Source organism: Rousettus aegyptiacus, unplaced genomic scaffold, assembly GCF_014176215.1.
Source record: "Rousettus aegyptiacus isolate mRouAeg1 unplaced genomic scaffold, mRouAeg1.p scaffold_m13_p_12, whole genome shotgun sequence".
In the NCBI taxonomy this organism is placed as follows: Eukaryota; Metazoa; Chordata; class Mammalia; order Chiroptera; family Pteropodidae; genus Rousettus; species Rousettus aegyptiacus.
The window spans coordinates 13,283,490-13,296,435 of record NW_023416287.1 but is presented as its reverse complement, the minus strand read 5'-3'; the positions used below and the strand labels follow the sequence as shown (position 1 = coordinate 13,296,435).

At 36.7% G+C, this 12,946-nt stretch overlaps 1 long non-coding RNA gene and 1 pseudogene across 6 annotated transcripts in view; both read left to right on the top strand.

Moving 5' to 3' along the window:
• Window positions 1-12,946, top strand: part of LOC107516291 — a 292,205-nt gene that overhangs the window by 90,642 nt on the left and 188,617 nt on the right. The gene's annotated exons all lie outside the window — the stretch shown is intronic.
• Window positions 5,707-5,825, top strand: LOC118610347 (annotated as a pseudogene).

Sequence of the window (12,946 nt, the reverse complement as noted above, 5' to 3'; positions counted from 1 at the left end):
CACCATAAATTAGTATTGCCTTCTTTTAAACTTCATATAATGGATCATGCTGTATTCACATTTAGTAATTGACTCCTTGCACTCATCTGTTTTGTTGCACGTGGCAGTAGCTCATTTTTTTTCTTTGTTATTCTAATGTTATTCCATTGAATGAATATGCCATAATTTTTAATTCATTCTACTTTTGATGAGCTTTTCAGCTGTTTCCACTTTTTGTCTATTATGAATATTACTGCCATGAATTACTGTCTTTTGCTGATCATATACATCCATTTTTTCTTATATTGTATATAAGAATATGTATAAATATATGAGAATATAGGTATTCTTATATATTTCTTCCTTATATTGATAGATTTCATTTTTCCCCCCAAATATTTGCTGTCTCTTTATTTCCCAAGCTTTTCCTTATTGAATCCATCCTTGCAAGAGAATTTTACTTTTCACCCAATTGCCACAAGAGCTGGCCTTGCGACCTGATTTGTCCAATGAAATGTGATAGAAACAATGTATGTCACTTCTGACCAGAAGCTTTAAGAACCATTGCATGGTTTGGCTTTTCACTCTGACATGAGATTGGCATAGACACTGGTCCTCCATTCTGGGTCCTAGAATAAAGAGCAGGTGCAGCAGAGCCACAGTTGACTCACAATGAACATCAACAAGAGTGGGAACTAAACGTGATTATAAGCAATTGAAATCTAGAGATTGTTTGTTACTACAGCAAAACTTGTCTAAGCTGACTGACACAATGCATCTCTTTCTGCTCCTGTAGCACCTTATAAATTCCTCTGCCATAAAATGACACACGTCCCATTGAAAAGTTGTTTAACTTTTTCCCCATTTGCTCCCTTCTACCACACCCCAGCTTGTAGGGGTGGAGACTCTGCATGTCTCGATCATTATTGTAAATCTATTACCTAGTACTTTGATTAAAAAAAAAGAAAACCAACTAGGTTTACACTATTTATTTGCTGAATGGGAATGGCTTTTCACCATTTGTTGATGGGAAAGTCAGTTTCCCTACGTGTCCTCTCTGTAGTAGGAAGCCTGGAATGAAGCACAATTTCCAAGTGTGGTGCGATTAGTGAGGAGAAAATAATAGCTTTAACCTCCATTCCTATGAATATGCTACACCTAATGATGTGGCTCAAGGTGGCTTTAGCCTGTTTGCTTGTGGCATCCTACTATTGGTTCATGTCGACTTCACTGTTGACTCAAACTCTGCTAAGCCAGTTTCCCCATCCTGGGTTTGGGCGGAGATGCTGCCGATGAACTTATTGATCCTCATGTGTCTCTGTCAAAAAGCCCACTAGCTCCTCTTTCCCTGGAGTCTGGGTTTACTTGTTTGTTTGTTTATATATTTGAACTATGCTTTCCTCTCTGTTTCCGCATTTCCCATATCTGGTTGTTCTATTGCACCCTGTCCTCCAGCAGCACTGAATTACTCCACTTCAAATCTTATCGCAAACCTCTGTCCACTTCTGATTGATGTGGGCATTTATCAGCTTCCAGCAAATTGAGCTTCATTGTGCTGGAGTATAAAGGTGCCAGAGTACAAAAGAGCTTGGTCAAAAATTAGCACTGGCGGTTTTGGACACCTGCTATTGTTAAGTTTTGATTTAGGGATCAAATTGGAAGACTCTGATTTTCCTATTGATCTGTAGGTGTTCTTTACATACACTGGGAATTAATTCTTGGTTGGCTTTAACCATTATAAACAGCTGTACCCATTTTGTCCTGTCTTTCCACTTTATTTTTAGTCTTTTTTTTTTTATGGAGAAGGTTTTAATTTTGATTTGTCAATCTTTTCTTTATACTTTGTGCTTTTTATCTCGTTTAAGAATTTTTTCCCAACCATGGGTTCACGAAGTGTACATTTTCTTCTTAAATTATTTTCACATTTAGCTCTCTAATCCATCTGCAATTTAAAAAATTATATATGGCATAAAGCAAAGGTGTAATTTAATTTTTTTATGCAGAAAAATTGTTCCCAAACTATTGAATGGCTATGCAGATATATAATGCTCTCATAGACTTCATTTCTTTTATATATATAGGTCTGCTTTTATGATCTCTATTCTATTCCAGGGCTCTATGGCTTTATTCCTGCACCAATACCAAACTACCCTAGTTACTATAGCTTAATCATATTCTTTCTTTCTTTTAAGATAAACTATTCCCCTCACTTGTTCTTATTTTCAGAATTGCCTTGGCTATTCTTGGATTTTTAATCTTATATATGATTTTTGGAACTAGCATAAGTTCTATGAAAATCCCTATTTAGATGCTTTTTAGAATCGTTTGGAATTTATAAGTTAATTTGGATTGTATTGGCATCCTTATAAATCTTCCTTCCTATCTGTTAATGTAACTTGCCATTTATTCAGGCCTTCAAAAAGTGTTTCCATATGTTTCGTAATTTTCTTCATTAAGGCTCATACTTTTTAGGGTTAGGTTTATTCCCAGTTACCTTATTATTTTGGATTTATGTGAGTATTGCTTTTTAAACGTTCTCTATACATTTTCTAATTGGCTATCTTTGGTGTATAAAATAACTACTGGGACTTTTAGAATTCTGAAATTGAGCAAATCGAACTAAATGAGCAAATGAACTAAAACATCTCATTTGTCCTAGTAGTTTTTAGTTTCTCTGGGATTTTTAGAATAACAATCAAATTGTAGGCAAATAATGACAATTTTGCCTTTTACCTTTTCAATCCTTGTACTAATCCTTGTATTTCTTCTTCCTTTTTTTGCCTACAAAATTGACAGAAGGGAAAATAACAGACATTTGTGTGATGTTTCTAATTTTAATGAAAATTCTCTTGAAATTTAATCATGAAGTTTTATGTTTATTATTGCTTTTATTATTATTATTTAGATACATTTCTATGTTAAAAAACTTATTTCTCATTTGCTAAAATTGTAGGAGTAACTGCTGAATTTTATTGAATACTTTTCCTGTAACTATTGAGATAATGTTTTTATCTTTTAATATGCCAATATGGTGCATTGCATTGCCAACTTTTCCGACTTTTAACTATCCTTGCATAAATTCCTGGCATAAATTCTATTTGACCATATTTTTGAAATTTTTAAAAATTGGATTTAATTGACTTTTGTTTAGGATAATTCTTATTAATATTTATAATTGAAATTGGCCTATGCTTTTTTTCCTATATTGTCTGTGGAGGACAGTACTATTGTTAACAGTTATTTAATTTTACCTTCTCCGTGAGAGAGTTATATGTTTTCAGTATGACCTGTTGCTGAAGTATATACTTCATGCCCTTTTGTCCAGTATGATCATCTCACAGGCTTGGACCAATGTGTGTAGACGAGGCTCTGTGTCTGCCCCAAGTTTAAACCAACAGATTTTAGGAGGCATTACAGCTATTTTACTACCTCTCTGGATCTTTCTGCCTCCCAATTAGGCTTGCTCCTCATAGAGGATGTTTCTTTAGCATGAGCCCCTGCATGCATGGAACAGAGATGCAGTCTGGAGCATGGCCTCAACTGACCTGTAGCCCACATGTAATATAAATGAGGATAAATCTTTGGTTTTGTAAGCCACAGAAAGTTTTGGGTTGTCACCACAGTAAAGCTGACTAGTTAATCATCTATATCTGGTTTTAGAATCAAGGTTAATCTAATCTCATAAAATGGGCTGGTACTTTTCTTTCTTCTTCCCTGAAAGAATTTATATAATACAGAAATTTTCCGTTCTTCAAATGTGTGGTAAAATCTGATTATAAAACTGCTGAGCCTGGTATGTATTTTTTGGGTGTAGAAGAATTTTGACAAATGATTCAATTTAAAAAATTGAACAATAAAAAAGTATTTAAAAATAGTTATTGATATATTCAGGTTTTTTATCTTTTTCCTTATGTCAGTTAAGGTAATTTGTAATTTAATAGACAAATTCTCTTTGTGTCTATGTTTTATATCTACATAAAGTTGTTTATAACAATTTCTTATGATGAAGAAAAGCAAACTCTTGTATTTTATGAGCTAATGAGAATATCATATGTACCTTATGTTTTTTTCCTGATCAATCCTGTAACAATTTTATCTACATAATTAGGATTTTCAGAGAACCAAGCTTGTTCTTCGTTAAAACTTTTCATTAAGTTTCGTTAAGAACTTCTTGTCAAAACTTCTTTTTCCTATTTCATTTCATTAAGTTTCGTTAAGAACTTCTTGTCAAAACTTCTTTTTCCGATTTCATTAATTTCCACTGTTATACTTTCTTCTATTTTCTTGAGTTTTCTTTCTAGCTTTAAAGGTGAATTCATAATTAATTCATTCTCAATAGTTCTTATATTGTTCAGCATTATAAGAATTAGTTATATATAACAGATAGAAAATAACGATAGTTTATTTTTTTTCACATATGAAAATTTAGAAGGTAGAACATCCAAGGCTGGCATGATAATTGTGCTTTGCAGAAACTTTGGGACCCAGGAGACTTATATTTTGTTGTTTGTAGGGCATTGCTCTAATTTGCCTGATGTAAGATAATTCAACTCTATGCCTATGTTCAAGCCAGCACGAAGTAGACAGGGATTAGAAAAGATTCCCTCCCTTAAAGATATGACTTGGAAGTTACATGTATCACTTCTGCTCACATTCCATTGGCAAAAACCTCAGTCTTAATAGCCATACGAGAGATGCTGGCATATTTTATTTTTATTTTGAGAATCCATGGGTCCAGCTAAAAAAATCAAGGGATCTAGTACTCTGGGAGAAAAGGATAATTAATACTGGGAACAACTACAGCAGTTCTGCTACAGTCTATCTCTTTGTTACCTAAACATCCCTGTGTACCCATGTTTCCAACCACCCCTATACCAAAGGAGACAATTCTAATGACAGTTATTAAATCCAGTTCACAGTCTACGATCTCTGGGTAATGCATAGTCCTGTCCGTCAGGTCTAAGTGTGGTTCCTTATGGTGTAGTGACTTAAAGACTACCAGATCCATGATCTGCCTCTCACATAGCTAATATGCAGTGATGAAGTAGGAGCATGAAAACAACAATAAAAAATCCCATTTGGACAGAAGAGAAGGTAAAACACAATAGCAAATGCTCCCTAACAGTGATCACACCCCATTATTCATCCAGCGGCCTCTGATTCTCTTGGAAGAACTCTTTACTTCATCATCCTCGATGTTTCTTGGCATCACATTTCTGGATGTTCTTTCTTGGCCATTACCCTTCCTGACCACATCTGTGGTGGGCTTTGCAGAGTAGCTTCTCCTTTTGGATTAAAAAAGCTTTTGGAGCTCACTTCTTGCTGGTCCACGTCAAGTCAGTTCTTTGTCAGACATCCATAGCCAGCTCTCTTGCTTAGAAATAAACTTTTAAACCTGAAGATTCTTGTGTTACTTTTTACAATTTGCTTCATTGCCTTGCTCATTACTCTGTCTCTCAAGTTAGTGGCAGCTAACTAGTTGCATCTAAAGATTTGAGTGGGAAAGACAACCCCATTAATTTAATTGTTCCCTCCAAGCTGGCTTCAATTTTCTGGCAAAACCTTTTAAGAGACGGTGTCGGTACAGTTTTGGGGTCATGATATTAACTCTTGTTAAGTTTGATACTACAAAGCTATAGCTCTTTTTTTGAAAATTTTATTTTATTATTAATTTCAAGTATACAGTACTTTGGTTAGACATTCATATAGTTTATGAATCGATCCTCTGTCTATGGCCAGTCTACCTTGAACAAGCCCGATCCTGTCTGATCTCGGAAGCTAAGCAGGATTGGGCCTGGTTGGTACTTGGATGGGAGACTACCTAGGAAGACCAGGTGCTATAGGCATAAAAAATAAAAAAAAAAAGGGATTGTAAGCCGACAAGTTCCTTGCAATCTTTGAGGTCAATCAAGGGTTGCCTTGCCAAATGAATGAATGAATGAATGAGTAAATGAATGAATGAATAAATCCCCCTAACTGCTCTCTCTCTCTTCTGGCTCCCCACCTAGCCATTATATTAATGCTAACTGCATTCCCTATGCCATGCTCCCCATCCCCATGACCATCTATCAACTACTAATTTATACTTTTTTAACCCTTTACTCCATTCTCCCAGTCCCCCAACCCTCTAGCTGTCACCAGATTGTCCTCTATATTTGTAAGTCTGTTTTCGATTAGTTTGTTCTTTTGTTCCTTAGAGTCTGCATATAAGTGAAATCATATGGTATTTATCTTTTTATATCTGATTTATTTCACTCAGCATAATAACCAACCTCTAGGTCCATCCATGTTATTGCAAATGGTAGGATTTCATTTTTTTAATGGTTGAGTAATGTTCCATTGTATATATGGACCGTAACTTTTTTATTCAATTGTCCGTTGATGGGCATATAGGTTAATTCCATATTTTGGCTATTGTAAATTGTGCTACCATGAACATAGGGGTGCATAGATCTTTGTGAATTCTTGTTTTGGTTTTCTTTGGATAAATACTCAGAAGTGCAATGCTGGGTCAAGAGGTATATCCATTATTAATTTTTTGAGAAAGCTTCAGACTTTTTCATAGCGGATGTACCAATTCGCAATCTCACCAACAGTGTATGAGAGTTCTTTTTTCTCCATATCCTCACCAACACTTGTTCTTTGATTTATTAACGATAGCCATTCTGACAGGCATGAGGTGATATCTTATAGTGGTTTTAATTCACATTTCTCTGATGATTAGTGACCTTGAGCATCTTTTCATATGTCTATTGGCCATCTGTATTTCTTCTTTGGAGAAATATCTGTTCAGGTCTTCCTCTCATTTTTTAATTGCATTTTTTGTTGTTGTTGAGTTGTATGAGTGCTTTATATATTTGAACATTAACCTCTTATCAGATGTGTAATAAACAAATATCTTCTCCCATTCAATGGGTTGTCTTTTTGTTTTGTTGATAGTTTTATTTGCTGTACAAAAACTTTTTAGTTTGATGTAGCCCCATTTGTTTATTTTTTCTTTTGTTTCTTTTGTTTCTATTGCCCAGGGAGATATTTGAAAAGAAATTACTGTTAGCAATATCTGAGAGTTTATTGCCTATGTTTTCTTCTAGAGGTTTATGGTTTCGGGTCCCACATTTAAATCTTTAATCCATTTTGCATCTTTTCTTATATATGGAATAAGAAGGTAGTCCAGTTTCTTTTTTTTACATGTATCTTTCCAATTTTCCCAGCACCATTTATTAAAGAGACTGTCTTTACCCCACTGTATATTCTTGCCTCCTTTGTCATATATTATGTGAATGTATAGGAATTGATATGATCATGTGATTTTTTACTTTCGATTTGTTAATGTGGTGTATTACATTAATTGATTTGCGGATATTGTACCAATGTTGCATCTGAGGAATAAATCCAACTTGATTATGGTGTTTGATATTTTAAATGTATTGCTGAATTCAGTTTGCTAATATTTTGTTGAGGGTTTTTGCATCAATGTTAATTAGTAATCAAAAACCCTCCCAAAAAACAAAAGTCCTGGACCAGATGGCTTCATAGGAAAATTTTACTAAACTTTCAAAGAAGAATTAACACCTATTCTTCTCAAACTATTCAAAAAATTTTAAGAAGAGGAAAGACTCCCCAACTCCTTTTATGACTCCCCAACTCCTTTCATGAGGCCACCATTACCTCTATTCCAAAACCAGATGAAGGCATTACAAAAAAAAAAAAAGAAAGAAAGAAAGAAAGAAAGAAAGAAAACTATTGACCGATATCTCTTATGAACAGAGCTAACACTTAATACATTTTTGGAGTACAGAAGCAATGTTCAATCCTCAGAAACCACAAATTACCGGACTCTTGGTCAGCTTAGATTGTAAAACACAGACAAAGAGTGCTTTAGGGCTGTATTTTCTTCCGTTTCTGTTAGCACACTGGCTAGCTCTGTTTTGGATTGTCTCTTCCTTAGGATTTTGTTGAAAGAAAATCTGTAACTCAGACCAACACTATACAGTTGACATTTGAACAACATGGGTTGGGTTTGAACTAAGTGGGTCCACTTATACGGTATTTTTCCAATAAATATAGAGTGAGCCCTTCATATTCTTGGGTTTTGGATCCATGGATTCAACAGTATTTTTGATCCACAGTTAGGAATCCATATATGTGGAGGGCTGGCTATATTTGTTATTCCATGGCATTTTATAGAAGGGACTTGAACATCCAGGGAATTTGGTATCTGCAAGGGGGGGACAGGGATGTCCTGGAACCAATCCTCCATACATACTGAGGGAAAACTATAGATAAGATTTTGGGGAGTTAAAAGTTATATGTGGATTTTCAATTGCAAGAGGGGGGTCAGCAGCCCAAACCTGCATGTCCTTCAAGGGTCAACTGTATATATGTTCCCCTGGCACTACGGCCTCAGTGAACATTTTCTAAAACAGAGCATCACTATTCTGCCAAACATTTAGTCGAAACGTAACAAGGTTACTGACTCTCCAGCCTGCAATATCTGAGTCAGCACTGCCCATCAACCAGCCAGTATTCTAATGTTATGTATACGTTTGTTTTTGTTACATTTGGCACTCCACATGAAGGTACCAAAATTAGGTATGGCTGTGTTTAAGAGATATAGTGGCTCTAACACAATAAATGTTTATATCTCATATAAATTACTGGAGGTAGGCAGTCTAGGCCTACAAGGAGGAGGTTCTGTTCCATGAAATCCTTTAGGACTCAGGATCTTTCTGTCTTCACCTTACCAGTCCTTAAGGTATTGCCCTTGGCTTATGATTCTAAAAGGACTACAACATAAAAAGGGTGATTTTTCCTGGTTTTGGCACTGAAAGTCCTATGTTTGGGAAATCCCTCAGTGCTGGGCAAACTGGTCATTCACTCTTTCGTTTCCATCCCATTTTGGTGTACTGTAATATAACTCCAGTGCTTACTACCCGGAGTGAGATTCCACAAGTTAAGGGCTCATTTCTTCACAAGACTGCCCACACTTCAGACACCAACTGCAGGTCTCCATGCCACATGAATTGGCTACCAACCCAGGAGGTTCATACAATCCCCCTCAGGTTTGATAATTTGCTAGAATGATCCACAGAACTCCCTGAAAGTGCTAAACGTAGAATTTTATCATAAAGGATATACACAGGGAGAGATTGGGAAGGATCCAGAATGTAGAGCTTCCATGCCCTCTGCCAGAGGAATGGGGGTGCATCACTCACCCCGCGCATTGATTTGTGTACCAATCATGAAGCTCCTCTGAGCTTTGATGTCCAGAGTTTTTATCTAGGTTTCATTACATAGGCATGGCTGATTAAATCATTGGCCATGTAAATAAACTCAATATCCAGCCCGACTACCCTTTCTAGGGGTTGGGCAGTTGAAAGTCCCAGCCCTCTAATCCCATACTTAGTCTTTCTGGTGACCAACGCCCATCCCTGAAGGTATCTAGGGTCTCACCATGAGTCCCTTATTAGCATAATAGAGATTCTCCTGACACTCAGGAAATTCCTCAGGTTTTGAAGCTCTGTGCCAAGAACCTGGGACAAAGACCAGATAAATTATTTATAATACCACAGTCAACCTACTGCCACCATATCTATATTTCTATCAGTAGAAGGTGAAAAGTGTCAAGAAGTCACTTTGAGACATGATCAGAAAACTGCACACATTACCTCCGTTCACACTCTGTTGGCCAGAACTTCAAAACTGGCCATTCTAACTGTGAGAGAGAATGGGAAATGTGGTCTTCATTCTGAGCAGCCACGAGCCTACCTAGAAGCCAGAGGTTTTATTCTTATAGGAAAGAGGGAGAATAGATACTGAGGTGGGCACATGGTTACTAGTTACTAGTCTAAGCCACATTTCTTTCTTCGATAATTTATTATACATTTTTTTTGATGTCTGTTTTAGCTCTGTCCTTACAAATTTGATATGTAGTATTTCCCTGTCTTCTCAGTTCTAAATATTTTATAATTTTCCTTGTGATTTCCTCTATTTCCCATGGATCACTTAAGGGTGTTCTTTAATTCATCAAATGATGTTTCCCTTTTTAGTAGGCATTTTGTTGATTTCCACTTTAATTCTGTTGCTATCATATAATATAATTCTTCGAACTTGATTAAGACTATCTTTGTGACCTATAACATGATCAGTTTTCAAAAATTTTTGATGTATACTAAAAAAAGAATGTAGTCTCGTTGTCTGAAGCAAGTTTAACTCGCACCACTGTTGATTAAAAGTCTACATCTATATTGTTTTTCTCCAAAAAATAGGATTATATTATATGTATTATCTTGCAAATTTCTTTAAAAATATAACAATACGTTATGGAAATATTTCCATGTAAATACCTATGACTTACTATACATCTTTAATTACTTTATCAGGATGACTTCCATGTGTGAGATTGCTCCTTTAAAGGATATGATTTTTAAAAAGGCTTATACATTATTGCTATGATTGTCAGCTTGCCCTCCAGAGGGTTCAGACCAATTTTACTCCCTTTAGTCCCATAGAACATAGCCTATTTCCTTGTACCTTCTTGAAAAGTATTTTTATCTTTTCTGATAGTCAAACTGCCACCCTTTGCTGATGATGAGAGAGAAACTCGGAGATGTATAGCAGTTGGCAAAATAAAGCAGAGGGAGCTCCAGGAGTGGATTCTGCCTCTCATGTCCTGCCCAGGACAGACGGTGGAAAAATGACAAAACCCAGCTGTGCCCCTTTCACATCCAGAATTGTATTGTGAATTCTGGAATTCTTTCACTCTGTCTAGCACCAGCGGGCCTGACATTTTGTGAAAGAGATGTCTTTCTCTTGAGGGATGAATCAAATCTGCCAATATCTATGCCTCATCCAGGACACAGAGCTTGACAAATATTTTTCAGGTAAATGCGTATTCTCAGCTGGAAGCTGGAGAAAAATCCAGTTCCTCCTTTGCTGGCTGTGAGCTCAGCTGGGTTCTAGTAGCTCTAGTCTCTGCCCAAATATTTTTAGGACTTCCCTTCAAAAAGCTGGCAGCACTGGGGCCACCCACCGATTCCAGTTAAGGTTATTGGTCCTTTGGAAGCAAAGAGATGTAGCCCCTTAATTGCAGAAACCGAAATCACAATTGATCTTTTATACTTCTGATGCTGTTTGAGCCTGACACCACCCTGTGAGCTAAGAACGATTATTGTTCTCCTTTTATAGATGAGAGTTAAAAAAAGCTATATAACTTTTGTGGGGTTATGCACATAGAAAGAAGCCTTCCGTGATCACCTTTTCTGTGTTACCTGCTGTCGCCACCAGTCACTGTCAGCATTACTCTGTTTTCTTTTTCTCGCTTATATTTTTTTCTTTTTAAAATTATTTAAAATTTTTTTCAGTCATGGTTCACATTCAGTATTATTTTACATAAGTTTCAAGTGTTTGGCATAATGGTTAGACACTTATATAATTTATGCAGTGATTCCCTCTGACTAATCTATTGCCCACCTGACACCATACACAGTAATTACAATATTATTGACTATATTCCCTATGCTGTACTTTACATCCCTATGACAATTATATTTAACTATCAATTGTGCATCCTAATCTCTTCACCTTTTTCACCCAGTTCCCCAATCCCCTTTCCATCTGGCAACCATCAGTTTGTCCTCTGTATCTATAAATATTACTATATTTTCTTAATATCAATGTCCATGTATTGTAACAATGTATATGTATTCCTTTCTTTGTTTATTCATCTATTGTGATAGACTCAAGATGGCAGCAGCCAATGATCCTCACCTCCCAGTGTTCATGTCTTTGCGTAGTCTCTTCCAATATTGAATCATGCCGGTCTGTAACTAACAGAGTGTAGCAGAAATGATGACATACGACTTTCAAGGCTAGGTCCTAAAAGGCATAGATAGCTCTGCCCTGTTGAGGGAAGCCAGCTGTCTTGCCATAGGACATTCCAGCATCCCATAGAGAGGTCCACAGGAAGAGTAACTGGGACCTCTAACATCAGCACCATCTGGCCAGCCATGTGAGTGAATCATCTTAGAAGTGAATTCATTAGCCCAATCAAGCCTTTAGATGACTGCAGCCAGAGATAATGTTTATTCCTTTTTGAAGCCAGTGTTGGTTAATTTGTTTGTAGCAATAAATAGCTAAGACACTATTTGTCTATTTCCCTTTGTAGATTCTGAGGGCAGGGCACATGTACCTCTGATTCATCACTCCCACATCTAGAGCAATGCCAAGCACTCAGAGCAACTTAATATTTAGTGAATAAATGAATTGCTAAAAGTAGTAGTGAGTGGATTAAAATCTTTGTGCTCTTAGTTCACTTTCTAACCCTTTCTCGCAGCACTCTATTGCTTCTCTTTCCTCACAGCCACCTGGGTGGTGGGCTTTTTCCTGTTGCCTACGCAGCAATTCATAGTTAATTAAACCTTTGCATAAACAGAACAAGGGAGGATGTAAAAGTAATGAGCTGATAGCCCAGTGTGTATTGTGCAGGGCTGAGAAGAGAATTTAATTTAAAGAAGAATTATGCACATGCGGAAGAGCAGTCCATTAAAACAAACCAACTGTCTGGAAAGAGATAAAACAAAAATGGATTCTGCATCCTGTGAAATTAATAGTGAAGCCGCACATTTGGGGCACTTTGGAATCCTCAGAGCTGAGGCCCGTGATGAATGGGACAGGAGAACACTGGGTTATGTAGGTGGGAGGGCAACAGGGGTCCCCCCCAGTTCTCCTGTGTGGGTTGCAAGACGCGTCTCGCTGGAGCATAGTTCTTGTTTTAGGATTGCTTGGCTTACAACCCATCTGTCTTAGTGTGGGGTCCCTCAGAGTAGACTCTGAGCCAAGGGTTCGAGTACAAGCATTTTATTGGGAGGTACAAGGAATGTAAGTAGATGGGGAGGGAGGTAATCTAAGGGAGGAAAGGCAGCAAGTAAAAAATGAATTATTAATCTCACTATCACAGTGGGCATCT